Source organism: Aedes aegypti, chromosome 3 (assembly GCF_002204515.2).
Source record: "Aedes aegypti strain LVP_AGWG chromosome 3, AaegL5.0 Primary Assembly, whole genome shotgun sequence".
NCBI lineage: Eukaryota > Metazoa > Arthropoda > Insecta > Diptera > Culicidae > Aedes > Aedes aegypti.
In genome coordinates this window covers 349,496,564-349,509,586 of record NC_035109.1, presented here as the reverse complement: position 1 = coordinate 349,509,586, position 13,023 = coordinate 349,496,564, and the positions used below count along the sequence as shown (strand labels likewise).

Here is a 13,023-nt window from a genome sequence, read left to right as displayed (position 1 = left end):
GAACCTATTGAAGGTTTGTGCTTTGGAAAATCAATTATAACAATATCTTTGATATCAATGAACATGAATCTGAAATACATAAATATAAATGTGAGCTATTCTATTATAACAATTCAATTAAGTTTTTTTTTAGCTGCAAGTGTGTTGAAATAATAGCCAAACTTTCGTGCAATCTACTACAGATGACATGCAGGCATCATTCTTTGTCTATTAAGCCTGTGTCATCTGCTACCAAAGATTTCCAACATTCCTGAGGTAGCTCAGGTACCGTAAAATCGGGTGTAATTGATCAGAAGGGTGAAATTGATCATCGTATCACACGATTTTATTTCTTCGTAATGGAGCATAAATATCAATGTAAGCTGCAGTAAATGAACGTTGTTTGTCGTAACTATTGTCGAATTGTGTGTTGTGAAGTTTTTTGCGTTGAAGAATGTTTATTACTATGAAAATAATGTAAAATTTCAAAATCATGCACGGTGCAGTACTGACAAACACCTATAAACTTCTATTTCTAAGCAAAAATTTGAGCATAGTATAAACCTGAAAGTTTGTGAGGATGCTTGAGATATATCCGCAAACCAGATTTCATCACCAAAACTCGTACCAATTAGCTCAAATGTTTGAAATAATTGAATTTCTGTTAGATATCATTGATTTCCTTAGGAAATTGCATACATTTAGGCGTTTTCCGCGTAATTCTTGAAATTTAACTATTCGTTATTTATAAAAATATTGCATTGTTAAGATTTTGACAAGCATATTCGGATTCAGGGAGCTCAAGTTTATCATGTAGAGTTGTTTTGAAAACTAACAATAATGGCATTGACAAGTGATCAATTTCACCCCGAAATGAGATCGCCTGATTTTTTTATTCTAGAGATATTTATTAACACTTAAATGACATTTGTTAGAAAATTTCGGTACATGAGTCGATGAGGCTCACCTTCGTTCTTGTTTTCCTGCATTTAGTTGTTTGGAATTTTTAACATTATAGAAAACAGACTAGAAAAACCGTGAAAAATGATCAATTTCACCCGAAATTACGGTAAGTCAGATGTGATCATATACTGGTCTCAGAATGCTGCCTTGAGGAATACTTGATCTTACAAGAAATCTGTCAGACTTAGTTTGAAGTTTTGATATTTAACCTGAAGCATGGGATTTAACAGATACTTTTGTATTATTCCAACAATATATGTTGGAAACTCCATTTTTTACAACTAAACCTTCATATCAAATACTTTCGAATGCTTTTTCCATGTCCGGCAAAGCAAGACCAGTTTAAAATCAATTTCGTTACAAGTAAAAGTTTATATTGAGAGTTTATATTGAGAGTAACAAGCCACTACGACCAACCTATTTGTCCTAGATGATGAGGAGGTCGAAGTGGAAAAATGACTCAATCGGCATCTGACGCCGGTTCCGAGTTTTAAGTGTTTATCTTTGGATATCTAGGAGGTAAACGATTCCGAATCAGTGGAGTAGCAGACCTCCTGCCTTCGAAAATAAGCTTCTTGTTTCAAGGAATCTAAATGTCTTATGCGATGAAACCTGTTCACAGTTACAAAAAACGATTTTGAACCTTATAAGTGAAAGCAATAATTTGATATGCTAGAGTACCGATGTATGGTCAAAATCAGTATCATTCACCAGCTTAATGGCCGAACCTGAATGAGGGGTGCGTTTTTGAGAGTTTAATGGCGACAAACTGTTTTCATCAAAAGGTATAAATAGTTTTTCTAAAAAGCCTCTATGCAAAATGGTATAGCTTGAGGCTTTGTCATTTCAAACATAGTTATTTTCCAGTTTTAGGCAAATATGCGAACAGAAAAAATTTGTGCAATATATCAACCAAAACCAGTAAGCTTTTTTAACCTGTCTCGAGAAGATTGTAAACAAACCCCTCATCGCGTAGGGCTTTCATGTTATGGATTTTTTAATGGTAGTTTTCAGTTCTTTATAATCAATCCCCCATGAATTGTCAAAATCAAATAAACTAGAGAGACCTAAATTAAGTTGTTTCCGGGCTTTTTCGGCTATAGCAATAATATTTTATTTAAGTAAATGAAAACCGAATTTAGTACTATATCATAGGTATAGTACTAAATTCGGTTTTAATTCCTCGAAGATATATTATCATATTTTGTTTTATGTTCCCCCTCAAAGCCGGAATTTGTTTATGAGGCTGCTTCAAAATTTCAGGTATTTTCCCAAAAGATTAAAGCAAGGATCCGTCTGTAAGAATTATGTTAAATTCATTTTTGCTGCTGCATTAAAAAGGTTCTCAAAAGGCTGCTGCATCAAAAGGGTTATTTTTGCGAATTATTTCATACAATATTCATAACATGATCGCATTACTTTGGAATTTCCTCCCTCTCATGTTACTAATACGGATCACTTGCAATAATCGATTTCTCTTCGCATAATAATAGAAAAGTTTTCTATTCGACACCTATTTTGTATAGTGATAAAGGATACTCGTCTTGCTTCGTATGGAAGAAAAATTGCGGGTTTATTTATTTTGGAAAAGTTATAAGCAAATCGAAGGATCGATGAGGAAAATTGATCAAGCCAGATAAACATTCATGAAGGAACAGTATCGAACTGTCTTCTTCAATAACATAACGGAGTCAAATTTCATAACATAATCTGGTATTAAAAGCCTCTTACTCTTCGACAATGCAATTTGTTGCAGTTTCAAGAGCATATTCGATATAAAATTTCGTTAACAAAAATGATTCACGTCCAGATTTATATCAATATATGGTTTTTATGAATGTTTATCAGCTCTGTACTAATTGAATGAAGAAATGATAAGAGTAAGAATCACCAACACGTTAACGCAGTGAAAGATTTTGAAATTGAAAAGCAACAGGAACGTGAACAGATTCAAAGCCACCGTTAAGTGAGGATCCCTTTCGAGTTAGATTTCAAATTTCGAATAGGTTTGACTTATAAATATTCACTTTGATAACTGTCAAAAAAATTAATAACTTTACCAGCTAAAATGTATTACTGGTAATCAACTGCATATTAAGATAAAGGCACAGATTTATACAAAGCGAACCAGCATAGAACATTTCGTGTTTAATGAAACTTGATTTTTTTTAAACATAAATTGCTTTACACCTAATTTGGTGAAAGTGTTCCTAATCTGCCCGCTCTCAGTTGAAATCATTATTATCTATTAATTAATTAATTCAAGTATAATATTTTGCCGAAACTAATTCTAATGGTCTATGCTGCTCAACGCGAAAAAATACTTTTACTTGGTTTCGTTACTTTTCACACATAATTTGCATTAAATTTTTTGACGCATTTTTAGTGCACATAGAGATCCCTATAAACTTTCAAAAAAATATGTTACCTAAGGCTGCCCACAACCGGTGCTTCTACCCCAATGGAAGAATGAAAGTTGTTGGAAATTCTATCAACAAAATTGATACTTGAATTCCAAAATTCAATTGCGTTAAATGTAATCCCGAATAAACTGATGGGTGCCCCAGCGATCATTACATGCAAACTTCTTGAAACATTAGAAAGATATCAATGGCCCTACTGGTGATACTTGCGGAAAAGAGTATGCTCTTGGAAATCATTACCATGTTTTCGGAAATGTTTTTCATTTTTTATTTATTTCTCAAATCCTACGATTACCTCCATGAATTTTTCCTAGAGTTTGTATAAAATTTGTTCAATCATCTAGAGACTTTTCTAAAAACTGGTACAATCCTAATCCAATTCATCCAAAATCTCTGGAATTTGCATTTTGAATTGATCGGATTCTATACCATTGGTGCCCAGGCTGAAATATATTGCGCCCCATGTCAATATTTTATTAAGAATGCGGACTACATGAAATAATCAAAATGTTCCTTACTGATCATAGGGATTCTTAATGAGATCCTATGTTCGTATAGTAGGCTTCTGAGAATTTTCAGTGGATTCTTGATGATGTATGAACAGTTGATGAAATAACTGCGCTAAATCTGACGATTTTGAATGTTTCTGGCGAAATCTTTAGGTTCCTGAATAGATTTGATTGATCACGGTAGTGTTAAATGGCCTAATATACTTCGGAGAATTGAGATTTTTCAGCAATATCGCAGCGGAATAATAAAATAATAAACAATATCCTCTAAATTCTTATCGAGCTTTTGGGTAGATGTCAATTTATATCTGAATGCTAAGCAAGATGTTGATAATTTTAGGTAAGATTCTGGCTTAGTCAATATTCTGTTTGTGAACAACAATTGACTACTACTGTTTCTGTGTACTCTTTTGACTGCAGTCGATAATTTGATGTTCATTGAAATTAAAAAAAAAAGTTTTGTAACACCTAGATTTTTTAAAAACGTTTATTACTAAAATTATTGTATTTCTGTATTCTTACATAGTTTTCAAGAAATGTCAAGTTTTTGAATAAATGTCACTTACGCGATTGTTGTTTTGGCATGACTCACGAATACAAATACAGTGGGATTCCAGTTTTGGCATCCCCCTGATTTTGGCAACAATATGAATCCGTTTTTGGCAACATTTTTTGAATACCATTTACAGTTGTACATTTTTGTACATATCATTACTTTTTTTTGTTTTAATCATTTGAACATCAGGTCAGCTTGATGCCTACCGCATTCCAGAGCTCCATCTTTGTAGATATTCCCCCAAATCTCACTAACTGTTCGCGCTTATTTGATTAGAGATGATGAGATGAGAGTCTTTAGCTGTTTGTCTGTTTGCATGAGTGTGTATGTTGATATATCTACGTAAATTATTTAGAGGTACGTCTCCTCCTCAGAATAGAATGATTTGGTGCTCACAATCAGACTGGAGTATACTGCGTACCATATCAAGATCATTAATCAAGGATGCGTGCCGCATAATCAAAATGTTCCTTACGATATCCTAGTGATCCCTAGCTGGGTCTAGGAGTTTTCCAACTGGATACTGGAGAATCTTGGAAACGGGATCCTATATTTTTATAGTGGGCCTCTGCGAATTTTCAGCAGATTCTTGAGGAATGTGTGGTTTATTGTAGAATTTTGAGTATGTATAATTAGTTATTGACGATACTGTGCGAAATCTGGCGATTCCCAATAAATTTTTAAGATTTCGAAGGTTGGTTTGACAAAATCATAAGGATTCTGAATAAGTTTCCAGCGGAATTCGGGGATTGCTATTAGTGCTCTGGAAATACCTAGTAGACTTTTGAGAACTTTCATCTGAGACTTAAGAACTGTCAGAAATATCCTGCGCAATATTAGCGGAATCCTAAAATTCTAATTATAAAATTTCAGAATTCTTCGCGGAATCTTGGGAAGATGTCATTTCCTATCTAAATTCTAAACAAAATCCTGATAATTCTAGGCTAGATCTTGTGGATTCCTATGGAACAAATTCAGAGTTCTAGGGAGTTCCTGTGGATTCTTACCATCTACCTAAAAATTTCTATTGGACATTTGGGGTTCCATAACGGGATCTTGCGAATTTCCATTGAATCGATATGGTTGATTTATAACATACAAGCTTAACTTCTAGAATAAAATTTCAAAATTAAAATCTTATGAAGCGCGCGGCTCTCAGGTTGAGCATCACTGTTCAGTATTATTTTGTAATAATTTCTCTAAGAATTTACATCCATATTTCTATGGAAAAAACTAATAACTGCCTAGTTAATATTCTGTTTCAAAGAATATCATATTGTTTGTGTTCAGCAATAGGTTTGAACTGTTTCTGTGTGCCCTTTTGGCTGCAGTTAATCATTCGATTAGAAATACCTTACTTTGCGAGAACATAGTTCTGAAGTGCCCTTTTCAAATTACCGAATCTTGTCAACAGATTGTGTATGCTCATTATAAACAATGTTATGTTTTGTAACACTTAGAACATTTTTTGTAGATACGATTTTAGTGAAATGTATTGTATATTAGTATTCTTACATATTTTGAGGAATTGTCCCGTTCTGGAAAAAAGGCCACTTATACGATTGTTATTTTTACATGGCCCATACACATTAATAGTTTAATTAGAGCAGAACATTTAAGCAATAAAAAGTATGTGGAACGTGTGTTACAATTAGCATAGCATTAGCATATGATTCATATAATAGTCCTACCTTACGAAAATCTGCTACGGAGTGGATCATTCCGAAGTCTGGCAAACATTTGGCGAAACATCCATTTTTCTGGATGATGTAACATCTTCATAATATTTTTAAAATAATAAAAAAAAATGGTTCCGATTTTCGCACGGTTCCGTATTTGGCAGCTATAAATTTCGGCTTTATAGCCAAAAACGGAATCCCACTGTAGTATAAGGATATGCAACGTCTATCACAATCAACATGACGGGTCTTTAAATTTAGGGCATGGTTCTGTCTTAAGGAAATCTGTTTTAAAGAGGACCTTTCCGAAATCTGGCCTTCATAGGGTTCCATAAGGATGATGCAACCACATTATAATAATATTACCAAAATGAAAAAAGGGCTCCATTTTTGGCAATTGAAAATCCCACTGTATCTTCCTCCCTCATGGAAAAAGTCATCGGAAAATGTTTTCCTAGGTGACCATTGCTGAATGACCATCGGTTGGCAATATTCTCGAATATGGGATGGAAATACAGGATTGGGCCCATTCACAAATTTCATAACCCTGATGGGGGTGGGTGGGTGTCCTCATGATGTTACGGCTCATACAAAACATTAAGAGTATTAATACATAAATCATTACGAGGGTCTTGGTGTCAACAACTGCCATTTTCATTATATTACATGAATAAACCCATATCGAAAGTAGAAGAAAGAGATTCGACTGATGTGAACTTTATAGCACTGCAGTCTTGGGAGGAATCAAAACAATGTTTTCAGATTTTTTCCCGACGTTTCTACTCAGAATCGAGTCTTCTCCTCTCTCAGAATGGAGTATTTCTTCTACTTTCAATACATTATTATGGCCTCCGTACAAAATGGATATTTTCGCTACATTAACCCATATCGTTTTGTTTTGAATTGCCGGACGCTTCGAAAGCCAGACACCTTGCACATTTCCCTATGTTTTAGTAAGTTTAACTGTAATATTATTTTACAGGTCGATTCTTCTTTTCTTAAAGTTTATTGTTTATATCAATTCATTGTAGTAGGCTTCAAAAACGTTAAAATGAAAATAAAAATGAACTGCGTGTCAAGTTGTCTGCTAATTTGTTTAGCCGGGTAAACAGTTTCCTAAGCTGCTCGAATATGTACCCGTTGTTTTGATAGCTAGTATGTGTTTCATTTCTCTAAAAAGTGATGAACATAAAGAGAAAAGTGTATTTTCGTCATTATCGTGATTATCAGCTGTTTCAAATCTGGACATCCGTGATTGTGGAATAAATTGTGCCTTTATTTGAACCAAAATGACCAAAACAACTATTTGATAGTCACAGAAGTGTTCCCTAGTATAACCTAGAATTTCCAAGAATATTTGAAAGAAATGTGACTTGTTATATAATAGATGTTGCATGCCATGAAACCAAGTGCAGCAGTGTATAATTTACTCTCATCTTTCACCCCATTTTTGCTATACACTAGTGAATTGACTGTAACCGAAAACTAGTGAAAGTGACTTAGATAAAGTGCGCAGAACGTTACTTGACTGAAATATTTGTTAAATTTATGAGCATTTCAATTAACTGAAATTGTCCGGAATTCGAAGAAAATGTATCCGGAATTTGAATCAGCTTTAAAACGATATCCGGATTTCGAAGCAAGACACATCATGAAATTTAAACTATTTTAGTGAAATTTGCAATTGTTGTAAAAATACACTAAATTTTGAATCCATATACGAATTTGCTGATAAAATTCAAGTTTGAAGTTTCTAAGGTGTCTGGATTGCGAGACATAACGGTATGGCGTTTATTCTACCTCATTCACAGAAAGCGGAGAATTTCATGACGATTGTTCATTTTTTTTCTGCAAACACAATGGCAATCAAATCAGCCATGTCGAAAGTTCCATCAAACACAAAAAAATGTCATATTGACGGACAGTGCAAGCTCTATTTAGAAGAAAGTTTTTCAAACATCCATGAGTCCAACAGTGCGTAGAAATCATTTAATAAAACAATGATGTAAGCCTAGTTTGAGTTCCAGGACACGCCGGAACACTTGCTAATGAAAATGCGGATAAAAAAAGCGAAGGAAGGAACTTCAATATAGTAAACAACAAAATACCTGCCAAGTACGCAAAAAAAAATAAAATAATTAAAAAGCTGGTTTATACTTGGCATCAAGAATGGAATTTAGCAAGTCCTGGAACGTGGTAAAAATAAAATTAAACGCGAGGTTCTCGAACGGGACAGATGGTATGAACCAAAAATCTTAACGAGAATCATGATTGGTTATACACGTATAACACATGAATTTCTTTTAACTTCATACGCAGATTCCCCAGTATGCTCAAGCTGCAACTGCAGACCAACTATAAAACACCTAATGATAGATTGTGTGAAATATGAAAAATATTATGGAATTCAATCGATACTGCAACACTCAATTATATGTTACAAAACAGAGCCTACCAGAGATTATTCCAAGTATTTTTTTTTCTAGAAATACTTCCTAAAAATTTCTTTTGGAACTCGTTGATTAGTTTCCTCTTTAAAGTTCTAACAGAATTTTTTAAAAGTTGCATAAAAAAGTCATCAAAAAATTCAACCAGAAGTTCTTCCTTTTGCATTTTTTGAAGAGTGACATTTTGAACTCTTATAGAAATTATAACAAAGTTCATCTCAAATACACCGCGTTGATTTTTTTTTAGAAAAAGGCCCTATGGTTTCTTAAAATGAATGTTATATTTTTTCTAGAGATTACTACATATATTTACAGCGATTACTCTGCGGATGCAGTAACTCTACAATGAGCATTCTTTTAGGATCAATTTTATTATCTTTTATTCGCAAATCAAACCAAAAAATTAAAAATTCTGATCTTCAAAAAGATATGCGCAATTGTAAATATTTCAATCGACTTCATTACTTAATTACTTCCATCTGCTGTATCTACGTTGTGCAAGCTACCCCCTGCTATATTTCAATACATTTATGATCATTATTCGAATCAAGCTCATCACTACCAACACAGATACCTGTACAGTTTTTGAATAGCTTATTCTACCAAGCTTTATCATAGGTCGCTGAAGCTTCGATGACGATGTTCTAACTCATCTGAGAAAATGGCCTACGGTATGAATAGTTTACAAGAAGGGGGCTGAAAGTAACCAACAGTAGTCAGTCTCGGAAGCAATACACCACAAACGGAGCTGGGCAGAAGAACGGCAAAGAATTCCCCGACGTGTTTCACAGGGGTGAGTTTGCGTTTGGTAACTTTTAGTGAGTGAGGGAGCACGAACAACATCAGCTTTGCCCCTTTCTCAAGATCGGACGGACCATCATCCGAGAGCGTCTGGTTTTAATTCTTCCTTCCAACCCTCACCGATTCGGAATTCCATCCACCTAGGAGGTGTTTACACCCTAGCAAAACAGGATAAATTTACGTACAATTTATTTTCTGAAGCACTATCCAAGTAATCACTAGTCCGTTAACTCTTCTTTTTGGACGTTTACGGCTATCATACGTCCAATGTAGCCCTATATTAGCAGGAAAAGTTGAATTAAAGTGCCTTTTGGTTACTTGGGAATTAACCTTCTGCGTTATAAAGTTTACATCTCGAGATCATTGTACCTTGCAACTGACGCACCATTTCGCGAGAATTTCCACAATCGGTCGTAAATGACTCTCCCCTTTCGGTTTGGGTGTATCACACTTTTGCCGGAGACGCTTTCCCTCCTGGAGTGGTTGTGCTTTACGGCTTTTCCATTCATTTTCCCCCTGCCGTCGTTGCGAATTCATTGTGTTTTTGTTAAACATTTTATTAAATTTTTCTGAAACAACTTTACGACAACAGCGGCGGCGCACTATGGGCAGTTTCCATAAAGTGTGGTGACCAAAAATGTTTAAAGATCTGTTCTGCAGCTTAAAAAACACTGTTTTTCCTTTTAAATTCGATCTTTTTCATACTGATACAACAAAGCTGTTATAGATGTTGCTCTGATATTTTAGGAATATCCTAATGAAAGTATTACTCGAACGATCGACAAGAAAATTGAAAAAAACAAGATTTGTTTTCGAATTTTAGCCGTTAGAATACCCATAGTGCAGCGACGCGGCTTGAGTCTCAAAGTGCTACTTTGTTTTGTCGGGGCCTGTTTTTTTTTTCTTTTAAAATTTGTACCAAAACGAATGTAGAGTGTGCGTGGCGCGCGTTTGAATTGAGGGTGAATTTTAATTTGAAACACGACGATTGCACTCGCTGACTGGTCGTAAGTTGGGCACGTATGTCACTGCTGTTGCAATTAAATTCATTCCTTGCGCTCGGTTCGCACATTTAAGGTGCTCCTCATTGCGAAGGGAAAGAGGTTAATGATAACTGCGTCACATATTTTTGTTCTGTGAGGTAAAGCGAGGACATGACGGAAAGCAATTCCTAAAACTGTGTTGAGCTGTTATTTGTTTTTGGGTGTGTTGTTTGTGAAATGTGTCGCGAATATGGGTAATAATCGTAGTATAAAATCAAGAATTTTTAATTTTAAATTGCAATTGGGGATTTGATCAAGCAAATCTATGGTTCACACATGAAAAAATTCACAGAGTACAAATTTTTTTTCTTAAGTCATTCTAAACTCTAAGGAGTTAGCAAATTTGATGCCTTGCACAGTTGCAATAAGGTCAACAATACATACAACACTGTTCCAAATACCTTATTAACTATATTAATAGTTATTTTAATTTTTATTGAAGAACCACCTTGGCCTAATCTATTCTTTTGATTCAAGTTTAACTGTAAACTGTTTGAACTTTTTTGTTCAGAATGCTTTTTAATTAAAACTTTTATAATCTATAGATGATTAAATATGGAAATGGGTGTTTGCTCTGAGCCAAAGTTCCTCTAGTTTTTTTCTTTAGTAAAGAATAAAAATAATGATAAGATGAGATACATGGAAACATTTGAGGTGGAATTGCTGCTTCACACGGGGTAAACAGTGTAATCAAAGTGTATATGATAAGCAAAATATTTCATTTTCGTTGACAAATCAGTTTGCTCGGAAAGGTCCGCCCGAGGTCCACCAAGATGAACCGTCGCACAAATCACCAAACAATGGTTTTTGCAATACCGAACGACAGAAAAGTCATAAATCAAATCACTTTCAGCAGTTACCACCAGAATCGAAAACCACTCGGGTAACGATCATTATTACGGGCTGCTGGTTGACCAGCACACAGATTTACTCCAGTGACTGGGAAAATGGTCAATGACAATCGAGCAGCACAAGTGCACGTGGGGGTGGAGACGGTAACCGGTGAGTGGCGTTGAAAAACAAATGATTTATCATGGCTCTTCCAGCCGACTAGGCCGAGGACAGCAATCTGGGACTCGTGTCGTTCAGCAATGGTCGTCGGTCGCCTGGACATGGGCCACATGTGTCCTTTCCACACGCATGGGGACATATCATCAACGTAAAAGCTTTCCAGATTGGTACACACAGCGTGGCGGCGTTGTCTGTCGTCGCCCATTGGTTGGGATCGCGTGTTGGATTGTTTTGTGCAAAATCAGCACAGCACACTATTACCCCCAGTCCAAAGCATACACTACCCACCATAAGTATGGAATCGCATCATCAAGTATTGGCACCTTAGTTTGAAATAGTTTAGTATCAAAAAGATAAACATCACTAATCAAAATTTGAACTTTGACACTTTTGATCATGTTTGACGTTCACTTTGTCGACAAAAATTAAACAAAGGTTTTTACTTTTTAACCTGGGGTTGTTCCTATTTGACACATCGGGAGGGACACGAAAAACAAAATACACTCAAAATGTTGAGTTTAAGTCAAGGGTGTTACAAAACCTTACAAGAAAAAGGAAATGTTTTTTGGACTTCAACAAACGAAAAACGAACTTGACTATTTGGTACTACAATTGAGACAGGGCTCTAGGATCCCATTGTTTTCAGTGCGCTTCATAGCTTAGCTTAGCTTAGAACGTTGTATGTATTCGGGATCATAAGTCAAATCCTTTTCATGATACTTAAACTTCAATGTATACTAGTGCTAATAAATATGACTTTCTTGCAATTCCGGTGCATATAAGCCTACTTTGCATCACAAGAATGGACCGTTATGTTGCCTACTTTTTCACAACAAAAGTTCTGGAAATTGTTACACTTTAGCACTATTCCTTAACGGTGTTAAAAGTAGTTGTTTCAGTGTTTTTTTTTATTTTGGGAGTTGTCAAATTAATATCTGAGTGCCTCCCGCGAACTGCTCTAGATTTCTCAATGACTCAGTCAACTAGCTTCTGATTCATCGGACGATCCGAATTCGATTTAGGAGAAGAATTCTGAGTAAAAATAGGATCGATGCCACTAAACATAATCCAACTATGATGACAATGTTTCGCAATTGCAAAAAATATTGTAAGCAACTCGTTTTTTTTTCAGCACTCGTCGTATTTATCCAACACAGTCAGCCTTACAACTGTACGACTGGTGCTAAAAAAATTCATTTCATTATGCTACTTGTATCATAAATATTTTCTTTTAGTCTTTTTCACAATATTGCCGAAGGCATGAGTTTTATAGATGGTCGAGATCAGCAGCTAAACTAGGTACAAAATACTTAATGTAATATGTGTACTAGCGCCGCTTAGAAGGATTATTGCGAATCAAATAGGATAGTTCACGGCTTCGGCACCATTCGACTATAACACTGCGGAACACGTATTTGTCTCAAGCACCAAAATGCCGCTCTTTACTAAATTAAGGATTGTTAAATCCTTTGCAGTTTTCAAAAATATTATACCACATCTAGTTTTTGAGATATTGATTGTTGAAAATACAAAATTTGTCTATATCAACCAACTTGCATGCAAGTTTGCCAGCTTGTATGGCAATTTATTCGCTTAATTTGCCACAAAATTC

At 35.1% G+C, this 13,023-nt stretch overlaps 1 protein-coding gene across 5 annotated transcripts in view; it reads left to right on the top strand.

Moving 5' to 3' along the window:
* LOC5578107 (RNA-binding protein 24-A) overlaps positions 1–13,023 on the top strand; it is a 266,309-nt gene that overhangs the window by 103,537 nt on the left and 149,749 nt on the right. The gene's annotated exons all lie outside the window — the stretch shown is intronic.